This window comes from Syzygium oleosum, unplaced genomic scaffold (assembly GCF_021117445.2).
Source record: "Syzygium oleosum isolate NSW1041296 unplaced genomic scaffold, Sole_v2.1 Sole_v2.27, whole genome shotgun sequence".
Classification (NCBI taxonomy): Eukaryota; Viridiplantae; Streptophyta; class Magnoliopsida; order Myrtales; family Myrtaceae; genus Syzygium; species Syzygium oleosum.
Window position 1 is genome coordinate 3,088,046 of NW_026607511.1, and position 16,194 is coordinate 3,104,239.

At 43.7% G+C, this 16,194-nt stretch overlaps 1 long non-coding RNA gene across 1 annotated transcript; it reads right to left on the reverse strand.

The window, feature by feature from the left end:
• Positions 1-971: 971 nt before the first annotated feature.
• LOC130135077 (uncharacterized) lies at positions 972-15,492 on the reverse strand. Its single transcript, XR_008814545.1, has 3 exons — positions 15,466-15,492; positions 6,099-6,221; positions 972-1,044 (listed from the first exon to the last, which is right to left on the reverse strand). It is a non-coding gene; the product is annotated as an uncharacterized LOC130135077 (long non-coding RNA).
• Between the last annotated feature and the right edge of the window lie 702 nt (positions 15,493-16,194).

Sequence of the window (16,194 nt, forward strand, 5' to 3'; positions counted from 1 at the left end):
TGACTCGGTAAAGAGTTGACGAAAGTGCATCCTTTGTTTGGTAGAATGGAGAACATCGGCTTCATGAGGAGAGACTTTTTTCCCTAATTTTAGGTTGTATTTGTATGGGTGACCATACAGAATTTGATGTCTAGTCATATTTTAAATTGCCACCCAAACGTATTTCACAAAGTTAACTTTCGGTGAATGATATATATAATTCTTTTTCTTTTTTTGCCTTAACACGTGCTCATACATATCATTTCATTCGGCTTGTTGGCAATACCACCAAGTGATGCAATTATGTGATGTCGTTCCGGAGTCTAACAATCTTATGCACACCGTGAAAACATATAATCGTGTTTCGATACGAATCGTTAGAGGCATGACAAAGCCAACTTTGTTATATTGTAGGGCTTACATTTTCTTTTGTATTTATATCTCATGGTCAAGTTGAATATTAAAAAGGCACTTTTTATTTCTTGAGCAATGAAAGTACAAAGGCATTACAAAAGCTGAATGACTTTAGTGCAATGGATAAGTCTTCTGGCAACTCCGAGAGCATGAATCTGCACAAGCTCCAGCCTTGTTCACGTCCATTCCAACTTTCTCGGTGTCTACATAAGTTCGAATATGAAACAAGAGATTAAAAAAGTCACTCAAATTAAAATAGAAATTGAATTTCTTTTAACAAGAGCGTATATATGGAAGTCGAAGGAAATGAAATGATTTGGTACGCAACCATGCTCTCATATTTAAAATATATCAATGACACATTTATAAAGAAAATAAGATTATATAATGACTTCCTTGGTTTCACGGATCTCACAAGAAGCTACGTTATTTTTTCGATCTCGATGTGAAGATTGTTACCTTGATGATAGTCAAGGCAAGTAGACAAGAAACAACCGACATCGCAGTGTTGCGATGCCGCGTACGTCAAGGACTGTGGGGGAGGAATAATGAGGCATTTGAGCACGCATGGAAGTATGGGAGGTGAAAAGGCACATGAAATTACACATCTCCACTTGCGCGACAAAAGTTTGTGCGAATCGGCGTTGACACCTATTGTGACATTCCGGATTTCGACCCATTTTTGGGATTTATAAAACGTGTATTTCGTCAGTGCGCTTATAACAAAATCTCGCTCGGAACTGATCACTTTTGGGTTATTTCTTTGTAAATTAGAGATTTCAGTAGAATCGCACTCGATCGAATTTGACCGTTATTTAAAGCTCAAACTTTGGTGTTGAATTTCTTGGAGTTCCATGACGAATTTAATTGGATGGTGTCGATATTATTGTGGCCAGCCTCAATATTGCCCGGGATATGTGAAAAGTGAAATTTTGACAGGGTGCAGATTTGGACTAGTAGATCTCCCTCGTAGTGTGTTTTATTTGATTTCTTTTGGCCCTTTTTCCTAATTATTAATTAGGATTTTCGTGAACCGTTAGATCGTTTTCGGATTCGAATCGTGACCATTGGATCGCACTCGAGGACAAAAACTGACTTTTGTTCTCTCTCTCTCTCTCTCTCTCCTCTCTCTCCTCTGCCGCGCCCACACTGCGCACACGTCTCCCCTGCGCCTGTCCTCTCTCTCTCACTCTTCTTTACCGCGTGCCACTAAATCCCGCTCACGTCCCCTCGCCCACGTTTTCCCCCATGCCCATGCATACCTACCCCCTGCCCCCTCTCTCTCCTCCTTTTCTCTTCTTCTTCCTTTCTTCCTCTTTGGCCCCGACTGGTTCTGCTCCTGCTTCTGTTTCTGCTCGCCCGACTGTCGCTTGCTGCCTGACCGCCGCGCGCCGCCGCCGTCACCAGCCAGCTCGACCGCCACGCCACACCGTCCTTCTAGCCGCCACCTCGACCGACTATTCTCTCTCTCTTCTCTGCGCGAGCAGCAGCTCGCCGCCGCACCTGTCGCAGCCCGACGCTGCCCAGCCGGCTTGTCCTACTCTGCTCCGCCGCCAGTGATGTCGCCGTGCCACCCTCGACCGCCGCCTGCCTTGCTGTTCCCGCCGCCAACCCTCCTTCCCCGAGCTCCTCTCCCCTCTGTCCAACTCGCCAGTCGCCGCTGCATGCCCCCGTGCCGACCGCCGTTGCTCCCACTACCACTACCCAGCTCCCTTTGCCACCAACCGCCGCTGTAGCTTGCCGCCACCACCCAGCTTTCCCTCGAGCCGCCGTCGCCGCTACCTTGGCCGGACTGCTCGTGCCTTGGCCGAGCCAGTCGCCGGGACCAGCTCACCGCCTCCCACCGTCCTCCCATCGCCGCCGCCGGCCAGCCAGCCAGCCAGCCAGCCCGACCGTTGCCGAGCCCGTTGCCGAGTGTCCCGAGACGTGCCCGTTGTTGCCCGGGCCGTGGCCGACCACCAGGTTGCTGTCCTTGCCCGTGGTCCAATCACCGGTCCGTGTCACATCCCGATTTTGGGCCTGGGAAGCCGCAGGTAAATTGTAATATCCTCAATTTCAGTCCCGGGGAAATGGCTATGGTTTGAGTATGATGGTTTTCCAATCAGAACTAAATTGTTTACTCTTGTTTTGGAAAACCCAGTTTCGGATCCTTTGTATCCCTTCGTTTTGTTATTTTTTAGGAGACTTTTGTGATCCGAATTTCAGAATACTTCCTTCTTTAAAGTTGTTCCAAAAATCTTGAAGTTTTACATACTTTAATTTCATAATTTTTGGAGTTGATATGAGTGGTACGATGGACTGATTTTCGGACCGTGTGAAACTGCCCAGAATGGGTATTTCGGTGATGTTCACACCGTATTTATTTTCTACAAGATTTTCTGGGCCGATTTTGGAAAAGTTTCCTTCATGAAAGTTGTTGAGAACTTCCTTTTTTATAACTTTTATAAATTTGGGAATTTTCCAAGATGATTTGGATTCTGGACGGAGCTTACTTTGAGAAACAAGAATGCTGTTCCAGTGAACTGTTTTTAGTCTGTCTTTGAGTGACTGAAAATGGTGTTTACAGAGAGATTTAGATTTTGTATTCTTCATGAAAAATGTTTTTTAAGATCTTGTTTATGACATATCCGAATTTGAGAATTTTCGGAGTTGATTTACTATGTTTTTAAGTCCAATTTCGTAAACAGTGCAAAACTGTCTGGTTTTGTCAGATTTCAAAGATTCGGCATTTTCTATACGAGAACGTTGGAATTTGGACTTGGTGTCTTCTGGTGATTTAAAGTACATGTTTTGAGCTTTCAAATGAGATATTTTATACTTTGATTGGAGAAAACCCTAGAAAGTTTGACTAAGTCAAACCTTATCATCTTCATCATTACTCTCATTAATGCTTGGCCTTATTTTTCCACAAGCCATTATGAAGCCATTAATTGAAGCCTTGGTCATCAAGTATTGACCAAGAAAGGGAGAGGAAGCCACGGCAAGGAGGGGAGAGAGAGAGAGAGAGGCTATTAATGCTTGGATGACACGCGCGCTTACCTCACCTCATCGATGACACGTGCGCTTACCTCATCCAAGCTTTGGCCCCAAGTTTGTCTCTCTATAAATAGAAAGAAGGCCATTCGGCCAAAGAGAAAGAGAGAGAAAGAGAGAGAATAGCCGTGAGGGAGAAAGAGAAAAAGAGAAAACCGAGAGAGAGAAAGTCAAGGGAAAGAAAAGAAAGAGGTCGACACCGTGAGTGGCCGAGATCCCGAGGCCGTCGTCTTTTCCCATCCATTTTCTACTCTCTAGTTCTGGTTTCGTGAAGGGTAAGCGGATTCCCTAATATCGGGAAAGGATGTTGAGATGCGTTTTGACGTGGTTTGCTTGGACCGTTTCTCGGTCGTTTGGTTGGTTGTAGTTGGTTCATTTCTCGATTTGATCATGTTTCATGTTTGATGTTGTGTTGAGATAGAACCGAGCCTTGGTTTGTAAGGTGTGCACGATGTGGCCATGCGTGATGTTCTCTTGTTTGAACTTTGCTATTGATCTGCCATTGATGCGGGTGCGGTAAGGGCCGACTTATGTTAACGACGATCGATATATCCTCGCTTGATATTAGTGTTTTCACTTGTTGAGTCTCCCCGACTCATCCCCCATTTTTCCCACCCTCAGGTACATAGGATGGTCGAACGGACGGCGGCGACAGGGGGAGTTGAGCCATGTTGGAGTTCGGGGAAAGCTAGGAGCAGTGAATCCGAACTAGTGGGCTTAGGACACCCAAGCCAATTGTTATTATTGTGTAAATGGCTATGAAAATATGTGTTGTTGCCATGGCCCGAAGGGCTTGTTAAAACATGTTTGCATGCTTTATAAACATAAGGTTTGCTCATGATGCTGTTTGTCTTAATCCCGCTGTTGTTTTTAACGTGATTATCCCGAGAAATGCTTCCGCTTGTGTATTATGAAAGATAATAATGAACGGGACGTCACGTTAATGACCCCGAGGTCGGGGCGTCACAGTCCGTGTGCCCAGTTATGGCCGAGCGCCGCGCCGAGTTACCGGGCCATGTGTCGAGTCGTGGTCGAGCCCTGCGCCCGTCACGCTCTCGCCTGCTTCGAGTCGTCACTGTTCACCCGGGCCATTTTAAGCTTGAGTGGATTTTTCCCGGGGCAAATTTAAGTAAGTGACTTTCTAAACCCTACATAGTATAATGGGTATTTTTAGACTTGTTTAGGGTGTGATTAGTACCGGTTTAGTGGTTAAACTTGGGTTAGGGCCAATTTATGAATGTGGTTAATTGGTAGATTGAATTGCAATGATTATGTGGCATGTTTAGTGGCTAATTTATGTGGGTGTGATGATCGGATTGTCGTGGCGTTTATGGGTGAAATTGACGTGTGATTGGGTCGACTTGAATGTTGAATTGGTGGGCTAGTGTGATGAGTTTGTGATTGAAATTGGATTTGTACGACGTGTGAGAATGGCAAATTGTGATGTGGTGTATGTGCATGCGAAATGTCCAGTGAGGGACGGAGCCCGGATTGATCAGAGGGCTGACCTGAGGCGTGTTGACGCGGGTCGTGTGAAAGTGTGAAATGTTCAGTGAGAGACGGAGCCCGAATTGATCGGAGGGTTGACCTGAGGCGTGTTGACACGGATCGTGTGAAAGTGTGAAAGGTCTAGTGAGGGACGGAGCCCGGCTTGATCAGAGGGCTGACCTGTGGGGTGTTGACCCGGGTCGTGGAAAGTTGCTCGGCCACGCATGCAAATTGAGTGTGATTGAATTGATTGAATATATGTGTGAGAATAGCGAATTGTGATGTGGTGTATGTGCATACGAAATGTCCAGTGAGGGACGGAGCCCGGATTGATCGGAGAGCTGACCTGAGACGTGTTGATGCGAGTCGTGTGAAAGTGTGAAATATCCAGTGAGGGACGGAGCCCGGCTTGATCTGAGGGCTGACCTGAGGCGTGATGACGCGGGTCATGAGAAAGTGTGAAATGTCCAGTGAGGGATGGAGCCCGGCTTGATCGGAGGGCTGACCTATGGGGTGTTGACCCAGGTTGTGGAAAGTTGGTCGACCACACATACGAATTGAGTGTGATTGAATTGAGTGAATGTATGTGTGTATATGGCGCCCGAATGATAGCGATGTGTTCATAAGTTATTATGATATTCATGTGATTTGACTAATGTGCATAGTTGGCATGTGAATCGTGGCGAGGTAAGTTTGTTGTGTGAAAATTGATTGTGTTGGCTGGTGAATTACATGTTAGACTCGTCTGGATACGCATTGGCCTAGGTGGGGTATAGGTTGTCTACTTATTGAGATTTATCTCATCCCCCGTTGTTAAATATTTTCAGGTTTGGAGTGACGAACAGTCGTCAGGTGTGAGTCGGAGACCAGGAGTGGTGTTGGATATTGATGCTTTATCCCTTTTGTGGATGTCCCCTTTTTGTATAGTGAAGTGGGCTATCCAACCACTGTCCCTTTTGATGATCATGATTTAATGCTATGTTTATGGATGTTGTAAGCAACTATTTGATTTATGCAAGTGCTATCCCGTCGTCATTGATTATTGTCTGGGTTGATTTAAATTTGCTTCCGCTCGTGATTTAATTTGAATGTTTCGTTTGGGTCGGTGACGCGTCCTGGGACGTCGCGTTCAATACGGCCATCGAAGGGGTGTCGCGAGCCCGTCGGGGTTCGGGGCTTAACACCAATGGACGAGCACAGTATGAGAGTCGCCACAAGCATCATCAAGCCCATTCTTTTGGATGCTATTACCACCATGGCTATTCCCACCTATACTGTACTTGGCCTCTCTCTCTCTCTCTCTCTCTCTCTCTCTCTCTCTCAACGAGCCTTGACAGCTTCGTGACCTAATGCAGTGATGTGTTGAGATGAACTAGAGTAGCACCAATATATACTTAGAAATTCATTCAAATTGTTGAATGAGTTGATGACTAGAAAGGTAGAGGAGAAAGGGGATCCTTTTCATTTAATGATATATATCATCTAGTGGAATGATATGGATTTCTAACCAAATTTTAGGTCCATTGCAAAGCTGACAATATGTTGCCAGCTATTATGAGAATTTCTTGTTATACGTGGGTACTTGTCAAATTTAATCTCATCAATAAGTTCCGTTTTAGAGAGCCTTAATTTTCTATTGAATTTTTGAAGGATTCCATTGAATTTATTTGAAAAAACTAGAACTTTTTTTATACATGCCCAGAAAATAACATTGCATTTGGTCCCTAATTTGATCATTGTGTTGATTGGATCATGTGTTTAGATCCGGAAATTTAAGCCTATAAGTATCCACATGTGGTTCCGCAATTTCGTCATACTTGATGACCTCTTTTGCAAAATTTCAAAACTTTAAAGTTGTTCATTGGGGTCTTTATTTGAAGAACTCAAAGTTTGAGGACATTATTGCAACATTTGGGGGAGTCAATTTCATAAAAAAACTCGAATATGGTCAATCTGTTTTTGGAAAACGGTTTGCAACTGAGTCCTAGGTGAAATTCAATTTTTTTAAGAAAGATGAGGGGGGTATAGTAAAAACTCAAAACATGAAAGTTGTTCGTCACATGTTTTCCTAACTGCTTGCAAAATTTGGCAGGATTTGGATAATGTTTGTTATTTTTCCCGCATTTTTTCAAATTCCGAGCAAAATTCAGGTTGGGTCAAGGGTATCCAGGTCAAATCCCAATTTCGAAAAATTCGAATAGGAAATTGAACTTTAATCCTCACGACCTAAGATTTCTAATGGTAACTCATTCACGTCGTTTGAACATTGTTTGGTGGGTTGCTCGAATTTAAACATAACGTGTCCGAATTTGACAAATTTTAGTTGAATTAAGTGACCCTCCCAAGGCTCATTTTCCATTGCTTCTTTGATTGAGAAATAAGGTCATTTGGCCTAAACACATGTTCAATTCATCGCTTATGAATGTGTTTGCTAGGTGAATGATTAGGGTCTATACATATGTGGCGGGTAGCCCACGGTGGACATTTAGAGCCGACTTTGGGGGTTAATTGATATCGACCACCGTTTTGCGAATGTAAATGGTGGCCGACTATCATTAACCACTAATCAATCAATCATAGTTGATTAGGTCATTTGGTGATCGAAATGCATGAAATTCAAAGGCTGACCCCATGGCTTATTCTCGAATTGATGTTCGGGATGATTTGCTTGAATGTTTGCCTATTACTTGTACGAAATGTATGATGTGAATGTAAAATCGATACCCACAGGGCGATCCATGCTGAAAGTTGCCAAAACACGTGAAGATGACGACATACGACCGATATCCAATCCGATCTCATTTTGTACATCATTCAACACCCGACCATGTCTCGGGTTTTCCTTTCGTATTGTAATTAATACCTGACGAGTTGCGTGTTTTCATTTTCTGTTCTTAGATTAGATTGCCGTTTCAATTTCCTTGGGTGTTTACTTTACGCACCGCTTTTCATTACAATTGTTTGTTTGTTTTCTTTTCTAGACTAAGATAGGATTAGTTTAAAATCATAAACGAAAACACACAAAAACAAGATGCATGGTCACTTAGGGTGCGCATGAATACCATTCTGTGCCCGGGCGCTATTTCTGAACAGAAATGATTTTTTTTGATTCTGTGCCCGGAAACAATTTCTGAGTATTTGAAGGCGTTTGATAAACTGTCCAAAATTTCTATTCCTAGAGTAGAAAAGAACAGAAATGCGTTTGGTAACTACACAAAATTTATGTTCCCAAATAATATTTTAATAATATTTTGACTTGTTTAATTTTTTTTTTTACCCATTTTCTTCATTTGCCATGGCCGGTCGCCGGTCGCCGGCGACCGGCCACAGCCCCAGGGCCGGCGAGGGCGTCACGGCCCTCGCCGGCCGCCGGCGGAGGCGAGGGTCGCCCTCGCCGCCCGGGCGAGACGGCCTCGCCCATAGACAGGCGAGGCTCGGCCTCGCCCAGATCCTGGCGAGGCCGAGCCTCGCCGTCGCGACCCACGGCGGCCGACCTCGCCGTGGGTTGCGACGGCGAGGCTCGGCCTCGCCAGATCCGGGCGAGGCCGAGCTCGCCGTCGCGACCCACGGCGAGGTTGGCTTTGCCGTGGGTCGCGAGCCTCGCCAGATCTAGGCGAGGCCGAGCCTCGCCGTCTGCGGGCGAGGTCGACCTCGCCGTCGCGACCGACGGCGAGGCTCGGCCTCGCTCGATCCGGGCGAGGTCGCCGCCCGGGCGGCGAGGGTCCAGCCCTCGCCCTCGCCGGCGAGGGCCGTGACGCCCTCGCCGGCCCTGGGCGGTGCCGGCCGCCGGTCGCCGGCGGCCGGCGGCCAGCCCAGGGAAGAACAACACAAAAATAAGAAAAGAAAAAAAAAAAAGAAAAAAAACTGATTCTCAAAATTGTGCCGAGAAACAAGAAGCAACTTTTTTTTACTTCTTGTTTCTCTTCCAAAACTGTTTCTCGGCACAAATTTTTGCAAAAATGTGCCAAGGAATAAAAAGTTTACCAAACGCATTTCTGTTCCCAAACTATTTCTGGGAACAAAAGAACAGAAATTTTCACTATTTGGCACGTTACCAAACGGGCCCTTAGTGGATTAGGGCTTTGGCATGAAAATGATAAAAACAAATGTATGCCAACTTAGATAATAACCACATTAAGTTTAGCAATACCGAAAGGGCATTAGTGGAAATATTAACATAAGCTAGTCCTCCAACCCATGATCTCTGATTTTCATAGAAATAGAAACGAAATTCACGCGTTTCGATTGGGTAATCTAGTCGACCCCCAACAAAGGCTATGACATTCTAAATTTCGACCCATTTTCGGGATTTATGAAATGAATATTTCTTCAATGCGCTTTCAGTGAAATCTTGCTCGGAATTGATCACTCTCGAGTAGACTAACCATTAGGGAATGGCTAGCTAGGACTTAAGTACGTGGACCTAAGAACTTGGCCATGGATTGACACTTTGACCATAAGGATTGGCGAGGGAATATTTTGGGCCATTAAAGGCCGATCCAAGGATGGTTATGGAACGATTCGCAAATGTCGTGCAATTGGATCGCGGGTGATTCTGCTTGGCCATTGTATGAATTTCGAACGATCCTAAACCTAATCCGAACGATTGCGTCATTCGGAACTAGTGATTGACCCTCGCAATTACATGACAACCAAGGTCGCCATGGCTCGAGTAAACTTACATGTGGCTTGATAGCGAATCGACCACGAGTCGATACGCGTAATTTCTAAAAGCCGCCCGTTAGTTCGAGATACGCTAAAGTCGCATTCGATTGAATTTGGCCATTAATTAGAATCCGAATTGGGTATTGAAGTTTCAAGATTTCCACGACTAATTTATCGAACGTCGTCTCATTAAAGTGTGGCCAATTATCGGGTTGATCGGAATTTTGGAAAAAGGAAAATTGGACAATATTTTGTGGGTTAATGATTGAACCCCCTCTCCTCTCTCCTCTCTCTCTCTCCTCTCCTTCTCCCCTGCTGAACCCCCCATGCCGCTGCCCCACGTGCGGACTTCTTTCCGCTAACCTCTCCCACGTCCTTGCTGCCATTTCTGTTTCAATGTCTGCTGATTGCTTCTGCCTTGTTTTGACTGACCTGGCTGACTTTCCTCTGCTCCCTCACGTGTTACTGCTACTGCTGTTCTGCCTCTGCTTTGCTGCTTCCCTCCCCGCTAACTTCTCGCCGACATATTCTCGCCGACTTTGCTACGCCCCATGTTACTTCGCTTCGTTCTCGCGAACCCATGCCTCTCGTTTCCGCCTCGCCGAGCCGCTGGTTCCGCTTCACTTCGCTTTGTTTTCCCGTCGTCGCTTCTCACTCTCCATTCCACGACCACTCCCTCTCCTCTTCTTCTTCTTCTTCTTCTTCTTCTGTTTTCTTTTCCTTCTTGCTGCTTTGCTCCTGCTTCGCTACTGCTGCTGCTGCTTTGATGCTTCTTGTTCTGCTTCTCGCTTCTTCTTGCTGCAAGTCTGACCAGCAGCTTCGTCTGCCTCCACCGGTCAACCGCCTCAGCCGTTCGGCGACCGCTCGCCGCCGTCCGTCGCTGCTGCACCCGTGAGGTTGTTGCTGCCCTTTCGCTCAGTTTTTCTTGCTTAGGCTCCTAGTAAGTGCTCCCTAAGCCTTGGTTAGGATAATGGGTTACTAATGCACATGTTTAGGGGTGGATTAGAGCTGTGGATAGTTGGTTTAGTGGTTGGTGGTGCTTGTTGGTTGATTTCCGGTAAGGTTGCTGCTGCGTCGCTGGATTTTTCTATTTTTGTTGTAATTTGTGTGGGACGAATTTGATGAAGTGTTCTTCATGAAAGTTTCTCATGACATCTTGTAGCATAACATAAATTAAATCTGGAATTTTTGGAGATCATTTAGGGTCATTCGTAAGTCCATTTTTTTACTGTATTCAGTCTACCGGATTTACTGTTCACCCCGACCTTCTTGTCTTTTCTAATTTTTATAAAATTTTCCAGGCCTTTTTTCAACAAATTTCCTGCACGAAACTTGTTAAGAACACTTGTTTCTATGGTATATAAAAATTTCAAGGCTTTCCAAAGTGATTTGGGTACTGGATGAGATGCATTTTGAAGGTCAGGCGGCCTGACTGGACGGGTTGAATTTCGTCTGATTTCAAGTGACAAAAAGAGGTGTTTACATTTGGAACTGGGTTTTGAGTTCTTCACGGAAAATCTTTATCAAGATGTTTTATATGACATATCCAAAATTTAGAATTTTTGGAGTTGATTTACTATTTATTTAAAAAGGATTTCGGTCACTGTACAACAGCCCAGTTTGGCTTCGGTTTTGTACATTCTCGGTTTTTCTCTCTCTCGAGAATTATTCGGTGTTATCGTGGCGTTTTGACTGATTTAGTTGACATTGGGCTAATTTACAAAGATAAGAATTGGTAATGATTGTTGAGGTGTGTGCATGGTCACGACACGTTCCGTCTAGGCGGGAGTTCTAGACAATGCCCGGCAGGAGTTCGGATGCTGTCTGGTACTCGGGGTTGCCGGGGGTGTTCGATCTCAGATGATGCCGATCGCGGTGGAGGCCGGATTGATGCTCCTAAGTGGAATGCCATTGGGTACCCGGCTTACCGGGGGGTGTTCGATCCCCAACATTGTTGTCGCCGACGTAGCGAGACGATGCCTGGTTACGCCAGAAGACCGGCGGGAGTTCAGTAGCCCGAGGGGTCATTAATAATATGGAGTTAATGAGTGCAATTTGCATTTGGGAATGCTTTGCCTAAGTTAATCGATGAGCACGTCTAGATTATCAACCGTGTTATGCATGATTATGCCTTGAATTGCGTTGTACAAGCTTGATGAGCAATTGGCCATATTATGACGGGATTCTAATGTATAGGGCTTGCGTATGTGCCGAGGTAAGGTAAGGGCACCTATGATTGTTATGACATGTTGGATGTCGGTATTGCATGATTAGGATTGTTCGGAGGTACGCGTTAGCCTAAGCGAGACTTAGGTAGTTACTTATTGAGATTTATCTCATCCCCCATTGTTAAACATTTTTCAGGCTTGGAATGACGAGTAATCATCACGTGCGGTTCGGAGCTCCGGAGTGATATTGGGCATTTGATGCTTCATTCCTTTTTGGATGCCTTTTTTTTGTAGAGGAGTTAAGCTTATCAACCACCCAATCATTTTTGTTGTGTGTGGTTCGTAGATAGTGGCCTCGTAGAAGGCTTGCAAATGTATTTGTTGTAATCGATGTTCTGTTTAAAAAATTGCCTTGTTGATGTGTATACTTTGTCTTTCTACTATCCCATGGTTTATATATTGTAAGGAGAGTTCGAGGTTGCTTCCGCATGTGTTGCTTGTTAGTGTTTCGATTGGGTCGGCGACAAGTCCTGGGATGTCGCATACATTACGACCTTTAAGGGATGATCGTGCGCTCGTAGGGTTTGGGGCGTGACAAAGGCTAGTGGCGACTCTATTTGTTAAAAATAGATAAAATCAATCTCGTGTCATGCGAGGTATGGATTGAGGGAGAAGCGACGTTCATGATCAATGGACCTTATGGATGAACAGAAGATCGACGCTTTGGTAAGCTATCTTTTAAGATGTGCCATTTGGACCGTTTCATGAATAATTACCTCTAAACCCTTGCCCTTAGGTCGGTCTCGAGTTGCGGGTCGCGACAAGTACTTCTCCCCTGATATTTTCTTGTGACTGGTCTAACCCATAGATATCCTTTGGTTTTGCAGGAATACAGAAACTTCTCCAAATCGCATGTGGCAAGTTCTAAATCAGGAAGACGGGAAAGAGTAACATCCATGCTAATTTTCGTGTATACGGATATCCTCTTATATTATAATTGCAATATCTCTATTTTTTTTTCTTAAGAAAGCCATCTAGCATGGTTGTACCACTGAAGCGATTTCTGGCAACGTTAAAGACTTTGAGATTTTAGAGCTGAGAGACTGATGAGGGTATCGAGCCTTCGAGTCTTTTGGTGTCTAGGTGAAGCAGTGTTAGTTGAGTCAAGTTATGAGACAAGATGGTGACTGATCTAATAGTTGATTCGCGTGTAGGTCTAATTTAGCGAGATGCATGAGGTTCATAAGCTGAGGCGGTATGGTACCATTTATAAGATTGCCAAAAACCTTAAGTTAACAAGCTGAGGTAGGTTTTCAATTGAAAGAGAAATGTCACCTATTGGAATGATTCTTTCGATTTTCGAACTGGTGAGCTTTATCAGTTCCAAACCCAAAATAGAGAACATATAGTCTGAGCAATCGACGATTTCACTGTTGGATATAGGTATTCAAGCTTGTTAAGGTGACCAAATGATGATGGGATCATTCCGAAATATTCACAAGCTACCATATCAAGATAACTCGAAGACATAAGGTTTCTGATTGATGGTGGTAACTCCTCGAAACAACGCATAACTGGTAGTTGCAGTTCATTAGGTGGACTACTTGAGCTAAAATCCGGTAAGTGTCCCACGAGACTGTTGTTTCAGTCTAGGTTAATAAAATACTCTAGTTGGAAATACTCCAAATATGTCACAGCCATGCATCCTGAGACTTCTCAAAGTAGTCAAATTTGATAGAGTATTTGACACTATCGACGAAATGTTCAAGTCACCAGGGACTTGTTCTTCCACTTTGTAGAGCGCTTTTGGGATATATGTGTGAAAATTGCAATAAACTCACGGAGGCACCTTTTGAAGTAAGCGCACTGCTCGGCTTTGAAACTCCAAAGTCAAGTGTGCTCAAGTGGGAGCACCACCAAGAAGGGTTGGGAAAGTGCCTTCCCGTAAACCGAAATAAAAAATGGTTAGGCTCGGTATTAGATGGGCGAAGATGGACAACACCCCAGGGGGAATTAAATTCAGAGTGTCACAAATTGGAAATTAAGTATTACTTGTGTTAACTTCGAGCGAAGATTAGACGTAACGATAGTGTAGAAATTACACCTAAAGGCGATCGAAACACTCAGACACACACAACCAACATAGCATTGCTCAAGAACGGTCAGGACAAATGATTTGCCATCATTACATCCTCGCACGCAAAGGTCATAACAAATCCATGGTAAAATGGTAATCACGCAAGCACGAGCACACATTTTCTTACATTCCAAAGATGCCTCGACGAGGAATGCACTATATATTAGCCCCGCCATCAAGATTTTCGCCATCTCCCTCTTCGATGCTTTGATATTCATGTGGTTGCTCGTTTCTCTCTATGTTGTCTCGTAAATTGTGTTCAGGTGGGTGTTATAGCTGTTGGAAAGAATCATATTTAGCTTACTTGCGTGCAGAGTCAAAGATTTATAGTTGTTTTTAAGTCATTAAATGGTTAGCTAGTTACAAAGAAGACAACCGGATGTTATGACTCGGCAAAGAGTTGACGAAAGTGCATACTTTGTTTGGTAGAATGGAGAACATCGGCTTCATGAGGAGAGACTTTTTTCCCTAATTTTAGGTTGTATTTGTATGGGTGACCATACAGAATTTGATGTCTAGTCGTATTTTAAATTGCCACCCAAACGTATTTCACAAAGTTAACTTTCGGTGAATGATATATATAATTCTTTTTCTTTTTTTGCCTTAACACGTGCTCATTCATATCATTTCATTCGGCTTGTTGGCAGTACCACCAACTGATGCAATTATGTGATGTCATTCCCGAGGCTAACAATCTTATGCACACCGTGAAAACATACAATCGTGTTTCGATACAAATCGGTAGAGGCATGACAAAGCCAACTTCGTTATATTGTAGGGCTTACCTTTTCTTTTGTATTTATATCTCATGGTCAAGTTGAATATTAAAAAGGCACTTTTTTATTTCTTGAGCAATGAAAGTACAAAGGCATTACAAAGGTTGAATGACTTCAGTGCAATGGATAAGTCTTCTGGCAACTCCGAGAGCATGAATCTACACAAGCTCCAGCCTTGTTCACGTCCATTCCAACTTTCTCGGTGTCTACATAAGTTCGAATATGAAACAAGAGATTAAAAAAGTCACTCAAATTAAAATAGAAATTGAATTTCTTTTAACAAGAGCGTATATATGGAAGTCGAAGGAAATGAAATGATTTGGTATGCAACCATGCTCTCATATTTAAAATATATCAATGACACATTTATAATAAAAATAAGATTACATAATGGCTTCCTTGGTTTCACGGATCTCGCAAGAAGCTAAGTTATTTTTTCGATTTCGATGTGAAGATTGTTACCTTGATGATAGTCAAGGCAAGTAGACAAGAAACAACCGACATCGCAGTGTTGCGATGCCGCGTACGTCAAGGACTGTGGGGGAGGAATAATGAGGCATTTGAGCACGCATGGAAGTATGGGAGGTGAAAAGGCACATGAAATTACACATCTCCACTTGCGCGACAAAAGTATGTGCGAGTCGGCGTTGACACCAATGGACGAGCACAGTATGAGAGTTGCCACAAGCATCATCAAGCCCATTCTTTTGGATGCTATTACCACCATGGCTATTCCCACCTATACTGTAATTGGCCTCTCTCTCTCTCTCTCTCTCTCTCTCTCTCTCTCTCTCTCTTTCTCAACGAGCCTTGACAGCTTCGTGACCTAGTGTAGTGATGTGTTGAGATGAACCAGAGTAGCACCAATATATACTCAGAAATTCATTCAAGTTGTTGAATGAGTTGATGACTGGAAAGGTAGAGGAGAAAGGGGATCCTTTTCATTTAATGATATATATCATCTAGTGGAATGATGTGGATTTCTAACCAAATTTTAGGTCCATTGCAAAGCTGACAATATGTTGCCAGCTATTATGAGAATTTCTTGTTATACGTGGGTACTTGTCAAATTTAATCTCATCAATAAGTTCCGTTTTAGAGAGACTTAATTTTCTATTGAATTTATGAAGGATTCCATTGAATTTATTTGAAAAAACTAGAACTTTTTTTATACATGCCCAGAAAATAACGTTACATTTGGTCCCTAATTTGTTCATTGTTTTTATTGGATCATGTGTTTAGATCCGGTAATTTAAGCCTATAAGTATCCACATGTGTTTTCGCAATTTCGTCATACCTGATGACCTCTTTTGAAAAGTTTCAAAACTTCAAAGTTGTTCATTGGGGTCTTTATTTGAAGAACTCAAAGTTTGAGGACCTTATTGCAACATTTGGGGGAGTCAATTTCATAAAAAAACTCGGATAAGGTCAATCTGTTTTTGGAAAACGATTTGCAACTGAGTCCTAAGTGAAATTCAATTTTTTTAAGAAAGATGAGGGGGTTCTAGCCAAAACTCAAAACATGAAAGTTGTT